The sequence below is a fragment of the Pantherophis guttatus genome, chromosome 2 (assembly GCF_059756535.1).
Source record: "Pantherophis guttatus breed Tessera chromosome 2, ASM5975653v1, whole genome shotgun sequence".
NCBI classification, from domain to species: domain Eukaryota; kingdom Metazoa; phylum Chordata; class Lepidosauria; order Squamata; family Colubridae; genus Pantherophis; species Pantherophis guttatus.
In genome coordinates this window covers 204,655,203-204,667,759 of record NC_142064.1, presented here as the reverse complement: position 1 = coordinate 204,667,759, position 12,557 = coordinate 204,655,203, and the positions used below count along the sequence as shown (strand labels likewise).

Below are 12,557 nucleotides of genomic sequence, written 5' to 3'. Positions count from 1 at the left end.
TTCTCCCCACTTGGAACTGAACCCAGATGGACATTTCTTCCAACATTTCTGTTAACACAAAGCTTTTGGAGAATTTTAACGGCGTAGAGTCCATGCTGAATTCACACAGGACCATTGCCAGGTCCAATAGCTCCTCACAAAACGATTTTGCACCCTAAGGCAGCTTTCTTTCGACTGTGCTGGACTTCATAAATCTCTCAGGTGGCTAGATTTTGGCAAGAGGATGCTGCTGTGTATGTGAGCCCAGGATAGACTGGCAATGACTCCAGAGAATCTAGGCAGATCTCTTTTCTAGCCCTACCTATCCATGCTGCCATGCTGCTGGGAACCTGGAATTGTTGGCGTGCAAAGTATATGCTTTCCCATGGAGCCTTTCTACAAATCCTAAGGGGTTCATGATGTAAACACAGGGGTATCCAGTTGATGTGGAAGATCCATGCAGACAAGCTTTTCCCAAGAATGCATATTTTAAAACCAAAGCTTTAGTTTGTGATTTGGAAACCAAAAGGTCTTGCATGTTGTTAATGTTTCTGCTGGCATTAAAGTGCTATCTAACCTGGTTAGCTATGCTAGCCCATGGGTTGATAGATACCAAGTCCTAACTGGGCTTGCTGCCCCCAAAAGAGCAGGAGAGGACTTTTCTTCCAAATCCGGGTATTTTACACCAGCAATCTGGATTTGAGGCAGATTTCTATCCCATCCTTGCTTCTTTTATTTTTTTTTCCCCAAGTCCTTTGGGATCCTTATCATTACCACCAATTTTGACTCTTTCAGATTCTTGTACCTAAAGTTGTTTTGTCTACTACGCAGCAGCTCAGCTAGAATTTATAGTACATCATCAGTAAAGTTATTAAGGAAGATTCAAGGTAAATTGAGAGATGGGTGATAGCTGTACAGAAATAAAACACCTAGCATTTTCTAATTTAAGCTCCAGATTCCTAATTTCTCTGCAATTCTCTTGGGCACTGCCTCACACTGCTACCAAGGAATTGGCAGCTTGTTGGAAGGAGACTAACATATGCATAGCTCTTGATCAGCCCTTCTATGGCTTCCTATGGGATCTCCTTGTTCTTTGTCCAAAACACCAGAAATTCCCAAGGACATTCCTCCCTCAGCTAGTCTTTAATTCTGTGATGAGAAGTCAGTTATCTTTTGGAATGGATACAAAAGAAGGATGAAATGCACGGAACCACCCCCCTCCCCATAATTATTGGGTTTGCTATTGTTGCTGCTTCTATGAGCTCTTCAGCCAAATCAAAAATGCAACTTTTTTTTTTGCTGCATTTGTTCCATGAAATCATATTATGATGTGTACTTTTAGAGAAGGAAGAGTTCTTTTTGCTGTCAAGTTGTTGTAATAAGTACTCTGCATAAGTGAAAAGTATTCCAGATAGATGGCTCCTAGCGCTACTCATATTTACAAAAAATCCCTGGACTTCCAGCGGTGACGTCATTGTGAAGCGGGCAAGGGAATGGAGCTCCGTACCCGCAACCCGAAATTTCACTGCCAGGAGCTCTTTAAGGGCACAGTCGGTCCCGGAGAGATCGACAGGATAAAGAGGACATTCTGAAGATGTTGAGGTGAAAGCAATCCCCTGAATGGATAGGAGGAAATCTCTTAAAACTGGCAGAGAAGAAATCAGCCATATTGGCCAATCTGGAGTGGTGACAGCCTGGCTAAAGAGAAATACATATGTATGTATGTATATATATCGAAATATCACCAGAAAGGAGGTGAAGATTGTTTGTGGATTGGTGAAGCGGAAAGAGACTCTAAGGAAAAGGGCAGATTTTTGCCCGGAAGGCAGCGGCAACCAAAGAGCAGAGTAGAGCGGAGCTGCGGAGTTAAATGGTGACAGCGCAAGGAAGTGAAGACCTAGGATTTCAGATTTAAATAACTTGCTAAAGGAATAAAGCGAAACCTTACAGGATTTTAAGGAGCCTGGGAGCTTCAGAGTTCTGCACAGTAATCTTAGCTATTCCTAGCACTGCACTGTTCTGGACAGAGAAAGCTCTGATGTTGCTCCTAGGATCTCCTGGAGCCACTCTTCCAGCTTAAGAGTCACAGCCCAAAGGGCTCCTACCACCACTTAGACTACTTTGGCCTTTACTTTCCACATCTTCTGTAGTTTTTCCTTCAGGCCCTCTTATTAGCCACGGTGGCACAGTGGTTAAAGTGCAGTACTACAAGCTACTTCTGCGGACTGCCGGCTGCCTGCAATTTGGCAGTTCAAATCTCACCAGGCTGAAGGTTGACTCAGCCTTCCATCCTTCTGAGTAAAATGAGGACCCATATTGTTGGGGGAAATATGCTGATTCTGTAAACCACTTAGAGAGGGCGGTAAAGCATTGTGAAGCAGTATATAAGTTTAAGTGCTATGGTTATTTCTCCAACTTCTCATATTCCTTCCCTGATGTTGCTGTCATCTTGCACCACTACATCAATCACCACCACAGTCTTCTGGTCTACTACTACAATGTCTGGTTGATTGGCCAGTACCTGTTGGTCTATCTAGATCTGAAAGCCCCAGAGAATCTTAGCCCTGTTATTCTCCACAATCTTCTATATGGAATGTTTGATCTGGACTTGGGAAGGTCTAGCTCTAGCTCATATGCTCTGTAGATGTTTCTGTACACAATGGCAGCTACTTGGTTGTGCCGTGCAGTGCATCCTGTTCTTGCCTACCTCTTACAGCCTGCTACTAAACGTTGGACTATCTCTAAGGCCTCTCTTCATAATCCGAACCTCAGGTCCTGTCTAGTGTAGTAGGTAGAGCCCTGCTTCTACGAATCTGGTGCTTATTGCCTGTTCTTGTGCTGTTGTGACTAGTGCCTCAATGCTGTCTTTTAATTTCAGACATTGATAGTATTTTCCAATATCAGTCACTTCACCTTAATGTAGAAGGTACATCCCTTGCACAGTCTTGTCTGGCATGGCACTTCTGTTTGATCTTCCTCCCGTGCCTGATGTTGTCTATGACATTCTCTCGGCCATTTATTTTTGGGTGACATCTTACTGATGTACTCCTGGATACTCTGGGTTTCATCCAAGACAGTGGCTTTGACATGGTGTGTGGCTGACACACACTCTTTCTGGTTGACGTACAGTGTCTGAATGCTGGATTTTGGGTGGAAACCTTCATACATTATAAGGAGCTTTGGAGTCTTTGTGTACTGTTTTGAACAGCTGACAGTCTCCACGTACTATTTTGGCCAGCTGACTATACTGGCAATGTGTCTGATGGTTGGCAGTACATACATGATGATGGCATGGATCTTGTTCTTCTCATTGAGCTGTTTCTTCAGCACCTGTCTTGTTCTTTGGTGGTATTTGGATGTTCTTGTCTTCTTTGCCTCCACATTGTGATTTCCATGTGATTATGGGATACCATAACTGGTCTGTATGTCTGCTATGTGGTCCACTGATAGTGGTTCCGCCCATCAGTTTTAACTATCTTCTCTGCCTTGACTATTGTTTGGTCACACTTCTCCAGTCCGAATGATATCCCAACGATCACACTGTACGTCTGTATCTGTATATACAACTTGAATCCAGATTTTAACAGCAGGTTTATTAGATGAAGTGACAGCATTGGACCTAATCCTTTAATAACACCAAGATGTCCTACTCCTTCTGCTACAACAAATATGACTACTTTTCTGGGCATTACACCAGTCTCTAAAATTAAATCACAACCAGAGACTCTGTGTAGCTGACTTCAGCTAATGTCAAAATGCTATTCTGTTTCCCCCAAAATAAGACATCCCCTGATAATAAACCCAATTGGGCTTTTGAGTGCATGGCAATAAGGCCAAGCGCTTATTTCAGGGTTCAAAAAAAATATAAGACAGGGTCTTATTTTGGGGGAAACACGGTATGTAGGGTTAGATAACACAGTACCTGGGAGACAACTGTGAAAACTCAGCATTGCAGATTAGACTACTGTGGATTAGACAGCAAAAACAAAACATAATGGAAGAAGACAATAACAAAGTAAGAAAAAATATGGAAATGTTCATGTGGTCTTCAGGAACTGGACTCCATTCGTGGCAGATGACATCACCATCACCATCACTTAAATTTCATCACAGCAATGAAAACTACCATTTTTGGAGTTCTAAATTGACTGTGCTTGACCAAGGAAAGGAACTTGAGGTCATAGCAGATTGCTTTGTGAAAATGTTATTTTAGTAAGCATCATCTGAAAAAAACTAGGGGCAGGCTAAGAATCATGAAATGGATCAAAATAAAAATGCCATTGCCTTGATACAAATGTAAGGCATGACTGGTATTTGTAATGCTGCATATTATTCTAATTGCTACAAATAAAAAAATAAATAAATTTGTTAGCTGGAAAAGATACAGAAAAGGGCAAGGAAAATAGTCCCTGACAAAGGGGTTTTATGCCTTTACACATTAGGATTATATTTATCCCCAGAATATTTTTTTTAAAAAATGTTTTCTAAACTGTTCTTTGTGAATAACTACTTTTGCACGTACATGATTATGCCTGTTGTTCATTTCTTCAGAAACTACAGTGGTGCTTGGCAATAGATAATGCCTTTCTTATCTAAAGAGCTTAGGAATAATTAGAAAATGATTAATTCCGCCATGAGACCAAGACCCTCCAAAATTAGTGACCTATCTTCAATTCACCCGTTCATTTACCACTCCATACTCTGCCCCTCCTTTAGAGTAAACCAAAAAGACAGAGAAGTTTTTCACTGTGCCTCATTCCTACTGAGCCTTGTGGTTCATGAATCAAGCTCGGGCTACTCATTATTTCTCAGCCTGAATACCTCAGAGGTTCATTGCAAGGAAATACCTATACCAACCTGGGGAAAAAAGTAGAATCCAGATTTTAATAGCAGGGTTTATTGACAGGCCAAATAGGCTGGTCTAGGTGAATAAAGAGAGGAGGGAATGGTTCAATTGCAAGCAAACTAAATGGAAATTAACTCTTGTTTGCAGGACACATGTAACAAGGTCAGGAAAGAACAGCAAGGATGGAGGTTCTTGTACAACATCTAAAGTTGGTTGGTTTTAACCTTATTTATTGTTCTGTGGCCTCCGTGTTGTGTGTGCCTAATTATTTGGGACAATCTAAGGTTCAAAAAAATTGTATGAACCCAGATATGAATTATCTCAGTAACTGGGAAAAAGCTCTTGCCCAGATTTCTTTAGTCTATAGGTACAACACTTATCAGAGTGGGAAAGATGGAGTCAGCCTTTTATGATATAATTGTCTTCCCAGCAACTATTTAAGATGAAAAGAGCTGCTTTGATTTCTTGCCTTGATTTCTTGGTTTAGAGTCAAATATCCTTTGTTATTTCTTCCTTGAAGTTGAAATCCCCCTCCCCCAATATCATCTGGCTCCCCTTTCACCCAGGCTATTCATTTCAGATGAGATCCTTCCAATTTTAAAACACTGAAGGGTAACCTAATGGACTTATTAAGGGTGAGGTTGCAGAAGACAGAAGGACTCCTGTCTTGTCTCTACATCCTGAGCTGAACCTTTGTGTATTGGGGAGGGACCTACAATCCAATCAAGTTTTGGCATAAGGCAGAGAAATGTAGAAAGAAAAATGTAGGAAGCCTGACTGCTGGAGCCCCGTGAAGGGCTGGTCCAGCTCTGCAAATGAAGAGGATTCTTGTTCTTGTTGAGTTCAGAGGCAGCAGAAAATAAAACTGAAAAGCTTTTTTACAGTAGGGATCCTGTTGCTTTGTATCCCCAAGGTTGCCATTGTAACAATTACTGGCAGCTTGTGTGTGTGCATGTGTGTGTGTGTGTGTGCACACGCACTCCCACATGTGTTTGTGTACATATGTGCATTAGTGTTGACTCTGGGAGAACTGCCTAATCTAGTCTTTGACGTTTTGGGGACTAGTCACTAGTCTCTAAAATGGGGCTGGAATCCACATCAACTCAAAATTCAACCACAAAATTACTAACGATGTTACCGTTAATATTACACCATAGCCAAAATTATTTGCTTATGTTTGTAGGTGGGCATGTGTAAGCGTCCTTGGCTGAACTGGCAAAAAGAATATTCTTTTTCTTTCCTTTTAAATACTACGTATTCCCAGAAAACGCAGCTTCATCGTTATTTATCTGACCTTTCTGATTAAAAAAGTTCACTTGTGTATGGGAGATGCTCGACGTGCCACATCCTCATCAGATTTAACAAATTCAGAAACACTGAAGTCCTCCTCCTGTTTTTTGTTTTTTAAATTCACCTTCAAAATTTGTGGGTCTGCTTTTGCACAGGGCTCTGTCCTTTACGCTCACATGAAATTCTATTTTGCAGCTCAGGAGGGGCACTACAATCGTGATGACCCACAGTAGTATCTTGAGAGGTCTCTTCTCAGAACCAAAGACAGTTCCAATCAAGACTCACTTGGCCTTTGCTCAGCTTCTTGTGCCTTTCTTCTGGCAAAGTGAAGACCTGCAGCATTGATTAACAGATATGTTCAGATTACCACCAATTCCTGAGAGACAGCATGTGCGCATACCCCAACATATCCTGATTGAACAAAATGGGAATACTCCACTTAAAATTAGCTAGGGAGAGAGCAATTATTACATGAACGTTGTTAGCAATGCCTCCTTCTTGAGAGAATTGAATAGCTTCTCTGACACCGGGTCAGGAGCAATAGATCTCATATCTGATTTTAATAACCAGGAGAGATTATTAAGCTTTCCTGAAATTATCTGATCACAGTACCCCTCAGGTTAAAAAATGAATAAAGCTTCTTCCAAGTTTTAAAAGCCAAGGGTATTTTGTATGTTGAACCTCAAGCACCCGTGGGGAAGAATGTCATATTTTCCCCAAAAACCAATAAAAGGAAGGCCTTCTGGCTTCAGGCTAATCTGACAGGTATGCCACAATTCTGTCAATTTTCTTCATGGGAAGGTTTGTTTGCACCATCCTGATTGCAGCTTGATTGTCTAGCGATTACCTTCTTAAAAAAATAAAGAAGTAGTTTCTGTTTCCCTCCCCTACATATGGAGCAACTTAAAAAAAAATTTTTTGCTCACGTACACATACTGTATCATGCATGTAGAGAAAAACAACTTTCCTGGTACACTCTTCCCTCCACTTTTTTGTTTAAAAAAATATTACTCATTTGCATAAAAACAGGATGTTTTGCTACTCTTAGTTCCATCTGTTCCTGCTGAAGTCACAGCTCTTGCACATGAGCTCACTGCAGGTTGCCATGGAGATGACTGTGATCTCACATAGACTGGGGGAAGAGACGAATAGTGGCAGCTAGCTGGAAGGACTGGGCAGCTCAGAGAATTGCGCCCATGACCTTAGAAGCCAAAGCAAGAACTGGGCTCATGCAGGCTGGATGGTTTCTCTACTTTCTGTTTTTCAATTTCCATCAGGGGTGAAATCCAGCAGGTTCTGACAGGTTCTGGAGAACCGGTAGCGGAAATTTTGAGTAGTTCGGAGAACGGGCAAATATCACCTCTGTTTGGCCCAGAGTGGGGTGGGAATGGAGATTTTGCAATATCCTTCCCCCTGGAGTGGGGTGGGAATGGAGATTTTGCAGTATCCTTCCCCTGCTATGCCCACCAAGCCACGCCCACCAAGCCACACCACGCCCACCAAGCCACGCCCACAGAACCGGTAGTAAAAAAAAATTGGACTTCATCACTGTTTTCCATGGTCAATGAAAGCCTCAGCATCTCCATATGAACCATGCAGGAGACACCTTGGTAGCATCAGCACCAAAGCTGTGGGACTCCCTACCCAGTGAAGCTGCTTTGTCCCTTCATTCTTAGATATGGAAGGTCACACCACTTTTTTTTTTTTCCAGGGTTGGGTGCTGTACTTAGGCCCTGCTGGGATAGGCCTTGCATTATTCTAATTCAGGGGTATCAAACTAGTAGTCCTCAGGCCGGATGCATCATGCGCAGGCCACGCCCACCCCAGCTCCGCGAATGGGAAAAACGTTGTGACGCTTCACATCACGTGACGGCAATGTGACGCGGTGAGTTTGACACCCGTGTTCCAATCGCTATAGCTGCTGCTGGTATGGGGAGAGAAAGGTGTTTACTGCCTCTTGTGACTTGTAACAAAGTTTATGTTGTGAAGCATCTACTTTTCCTGGCTTGGGTCTCTCTGTTTCTCTCTCTCATTCTCCAATCTTTTTGCATCACCTTCTTAAACCGTTTAGTCAAAGGCCCTGCTTTAAAAGATGCTAGGGAACCTGAAGATGAAACTCCATTGCTGTCTTTGAGCACAGAAGGTGCACAGGGAGGTAGCTGGCCTTATGGCTTGGTCCCCACTGAGCACAGCTTTGGAAAAACATCATCAAAGTTGACTGAACTGAGGAAAAGGGAGAGGAAGCAGTTCAGCGAATCAGCTCCTGTAAAAAATCCTACAGGTGGCTCTGGAAACCGAGTCCAGAAGCCTGGATGCTGGTAGAACACAAACAATGAGCGGCTTCAGCCAGGGGAACCCTGAGGTGCTGTGTAATGACAAGCCAAACTGCACCGGATACCAACAGCTGCAAGGAAACAGCAGAGTCTCATTGCTTTCTTTCTTCACTAGGGGGCAGCAGGGAACACAGCAATGGAATAGATTTCCTGGTGAAGGCACATCAAATGCAGACATAAAAGGACAAACACAAGCAGGCTTTGCATGTAGACTTATCAAAGCTTTGCACACACATGCCCAAAGTGCAAACTTTGCATGCAAATATCAGATTCCTAGCACACACATGCTTTCACTTCCATCCTCTACCTACATGCACACAAATTACAGAGAGTGGGGCTATCTTAGGGCAAAACACGGTAGTGTACATCTCCTTCGCTGAAACGGCCAGCACACGAAATTTCCATCTGTTCTTCCCTCTGTTATTATTCTATCTTTTCCCCCATTCAGGATAGTCTCCAGAGCTGGCTTCTGGCGCTGCCAATTTGATGCCAGGAAAAATACACCCATCTTAAGAGTAAAGCTGGCCAAACGCCCCCACAGAAGGAAGATGGGAGGAGGGAGGAGTGTTGGGAAGAGAGACTTGCCTACACCTAATCTGTGGCTTTCTTTAGTATGGGGAAGGGGGAGGGAAAGAACTCAAGTAATTATTAACCTTATTTGCAAATGTTTCAGTTTGGAACCCTTGCAAATGATCATAACTCTTTTAACATCCTGGGTTTGAGGAAACAGAACTTCATTTTCTGGCTCAGGATGCCGGAATAGTCATACCAAGAACCTAACGAGAAAGCTGGGCTTTCGCATTGAGATGTTCATATGAAAAGTCAACTTCAAATGTTTTGAAGTTTCACTTATCCGTTTCATCTTGGAGAGTAGCGGCATTCAGAGCTTGAGATGATACCTCTGTCTGGGCGGCACTGATATGTCCTACTAAGTGACACGGCCTTTCTCCATGGCTCCCCTCAAATGTTTTTCACCCCTTTTCAAATCGTTAGGAATTCATAACAAGCAGGAGGACAATTGCGGTTCATATTGCCAAACCCCTTCCTGCCCTATTGCTTTTATTTCAAGTCACTGCAGCCACCTGAGTGAATACACAGGTAATGAGTGATAAAACCTAACGGGTTTTAACCCTTCTCAAAGCTTCCCTTTGTTGGATGGTAGCAGCATAAAGGAGAAAATTCTGTTTAATACTAATGCCACTGAGAATGATTAAAGGATGAGATGGAAGCAACATTATGGGGAGGTTTTTAAGAAGAGACTAGACAGTCACTTATCTGAAATGGTGTAGGTTCTCCTGCTTGAACAAGGGGCTGGGTTAGAAGACCTCCAAGGTCTTATTCTATTCTATTCTGTGCTGTGCTGTGCTGTGCTAGGCTAGCCTAGCCTATTCTCATAGCAGAACAAAGAGATTGCTTGGGGATGCTTGTAAGTGGGAAATGCCCACCCTGTAGTCAGTTTTAACTCTGGTTTGTTGCACATGCTACAAGGAACCAGAGTCAACCTGCAGATGACATGCATACCAATAGTTATTCAGTTTTTTCAATTTTGGTTCATTTTTTTACCTGATCATAATAATCAAGAAAAAAACTAGGAATTCAGAAACATGCCAGGCATCTCATCCAACCTCATCAAATGCTCCATTGTGGCTTAGTATGAACTTCTCTTATCCAACAATGGTGAACTTAAAGAAACATGCTCAGGCAAAAAAAAAATGGCATCTCCTTTTAGCCTTCCACTGTCTAGTTTCACTCTATCCTTGTTGCCCAGGCAACCATTAAATCCAAACCAAAGACCTTCATCCCAATATTCAGGCCAAGTTGGAGCACTTCGTAACCACTTAACATCTGGTTTCATCCTTGGAAGGAATGCTGTAAAGCTGTAGCAAAAAAAAAAAAAAAAAAGGTGGAAAGATCTGAAAATCCTGAAGTCCTTTGCTGGACCCCAGGCAACTGAGTATTGTGCTGCTGGGAGATCTTTTGTAAATAAAAGAGCAGTCTGCAATGCCCACCTGCACAAAATACTGGAGCTCACTTTTGATTCAGTGTGAAACATTTCTGCTCCAGATTTTGCTCCTCTACTCCCACTTTAATCCAATGGTTTAATCTTGTGCTGCCCCAAATCTTGTAGGACTCCAGCTTCTAATAGGCAGAGCCATCAGGGATGATGGGAACAGCCATCTGATATGACTTTGGACAAAACATATTGGAAGGACCTGTATACACTGGGAGCTCAATCCCTTATGTCATATTTTCCAAGATGTCACGTTTCTTCCATTTCTGTTCCTATATACTTCTTACGTACATCCTGATGTGGCCTTGGTTTGTTTTCTTTATTGAGGAAAGAGATGTCAGGAGATAGAAAATAATAAACCCGGGTTTACAGGTAGTCCTTGATTTACAATTGTAATGGAGCCTGAAATTTCTGTCATAAGTCATGATTTATGATGGTCATAAGTCAAAGCACTCACATGACAAGACTCTTTCTGCAGCAGTTGTTACACTGTGGTTGTTAAATGAATCCATGTACAGGTAGTCCTCAACATACGACCATAACTGAGCCCAACATTTATGTTGTTAAGTGAGACATTTGTTAAGTGAATTTTACCCCATTTTACAACTTTTCTTGCCACAGTTAAGTGAGTCACTGCAGTTGATAAATTAGTAATCTGGTTGTTAAGTGAATCTACCTTCCCCATTGATGTTGCTTGTCAGAAGGTCACAAAAAGTGATCACATGACCTTGGGACACAGCAACGGTCATAAGTATGAAGCAGTTGCCAAGCGTCTGAATTTTGATCACATGACCATGGGGAAAGGTCATAATTGAAAAATGGACACTTATAAGTCACATTTTTCAGTGCCATTGTAACTTTGAGAGGTCACTAAACGAATTGTTGTAAGTCGAGGACTCTCTGTATTCCTATGGGCTGAAAGACTGGAAAGAGGTGAAAAATGTCACAACTGCGTCATGTGACTGCAGAACGCTGACAGCCAATTGCCAAGCACCAGAAATATAGTCAGATGACTACTGGCCATTGGAACTCCAGAACCAGATTCTAAATAGCTTTTATCAGTGGTGCTGGGCTCTATTGTAACTTCGAATGGGTCGCTAAGCAACTGGTTAGGTGAGGACTACTCAGTACAGGTACTACTCCTCGATTTACGACCACAATCAAGCCCCAAATTTCTGTTGCTAAGCGAAACATTTGTTAAGTTAATTTTGTCCCATTTTATGACCTTTCTTGCCACAAAGTGAATCATCCCAGTTTGTTACGTTAGAAACACGGTGGTTAAGTGAAACTGGCTTCCCCATTGATTTAGTTTGTAAGAAGGTCGCAAAACGTGATCAGGCGACCCCCCAGGACACTGCAACCATCATAAATACGAATCAGTTGCCAAGCTTCGGAATTTTGATCACGTGGCTGCGGAGATGCTGCAACGGTCCTAAGTGTGAATAACGGTCATAAGTCACTTTATTCAGGGCCGTGGTAACTTTGAATGGTCACTAAATGAACTGTTGTAATTCAAGGACAACTTGCACCCAGTTTCTTCACTTCCTTTTGCCCTATTACAGGCTGGTTCCATAGTCCTGCTTTGAGCAAAAACACCAACAGTCTACCTGGCTTAGCTCCTCTTTTTTTTTTTTTTTGTTCCAAGAGATGATGCTGGCAGTTCTCTTCATGGATGAAGTGGCCCATGCAGCTGCCTGTGTGCGCTCTGATGAGTTAATAGACTCTAATTAATACAGATTGGGGCAATCACTTTCAATTTCCCTGGCTCTCCCTCTTACTGAAGAGCTGCAAACGATGCGAGCTGCAAAGTCTACAGAGGCACAGACCACAATAGCCTGGCCCCCACAGGGCTGCATGAGAAGGTTGCATTCCTACTGTATCATTTGCATTCAAGCCACTTTGATGTCACCATCCTGGCCAAGGTAATGCATCCCAGGTTTGGAGTGACCTGGAATTACAAGCCATTTCAGTCAAGGTCAATAGGGGATCAATTTCAATATGCAAAACCTTCAGAAAATTGAGTCAAGTTCAACTCCTACTGATTTCATGGACGTGCCTGTGTAGTTTCCCTATCGTAATACATTACCTTCTTCCAATA

General features: G+C 42.5%; 1 long non-coding RNA gene across 2 annotated transcripts; it reads right to left on the bottom strand.

The window, feature by feature from the left end:
• Window positions 1-3,551: 3,551 nt before the first annotated feature.
• Window positions 3,552-7,159, bottom strand: LOC117660558 (uncharacterized). Of its 2 annotated transcripts, none has more exons than XR_009621569.2 (2): window positions 7,046-7,159; window positions 3,552-6,448 (listed from the first exon to the last, which is right to left on the bottom strand). It is a non-coding gene; the product is annotated as an uncharacterized LOC117660558 (long non-coding RNA). The 2 variants fall into 2 exon arrangements; XR_004589698.3 differs by lacking the exon at window positions 7,046-7,159 and adding an exon at window positions 6,806-6,958.
• Between the last annotated feature and the right edge of the window lie 5,398 nt (window positions 7,160-12,557).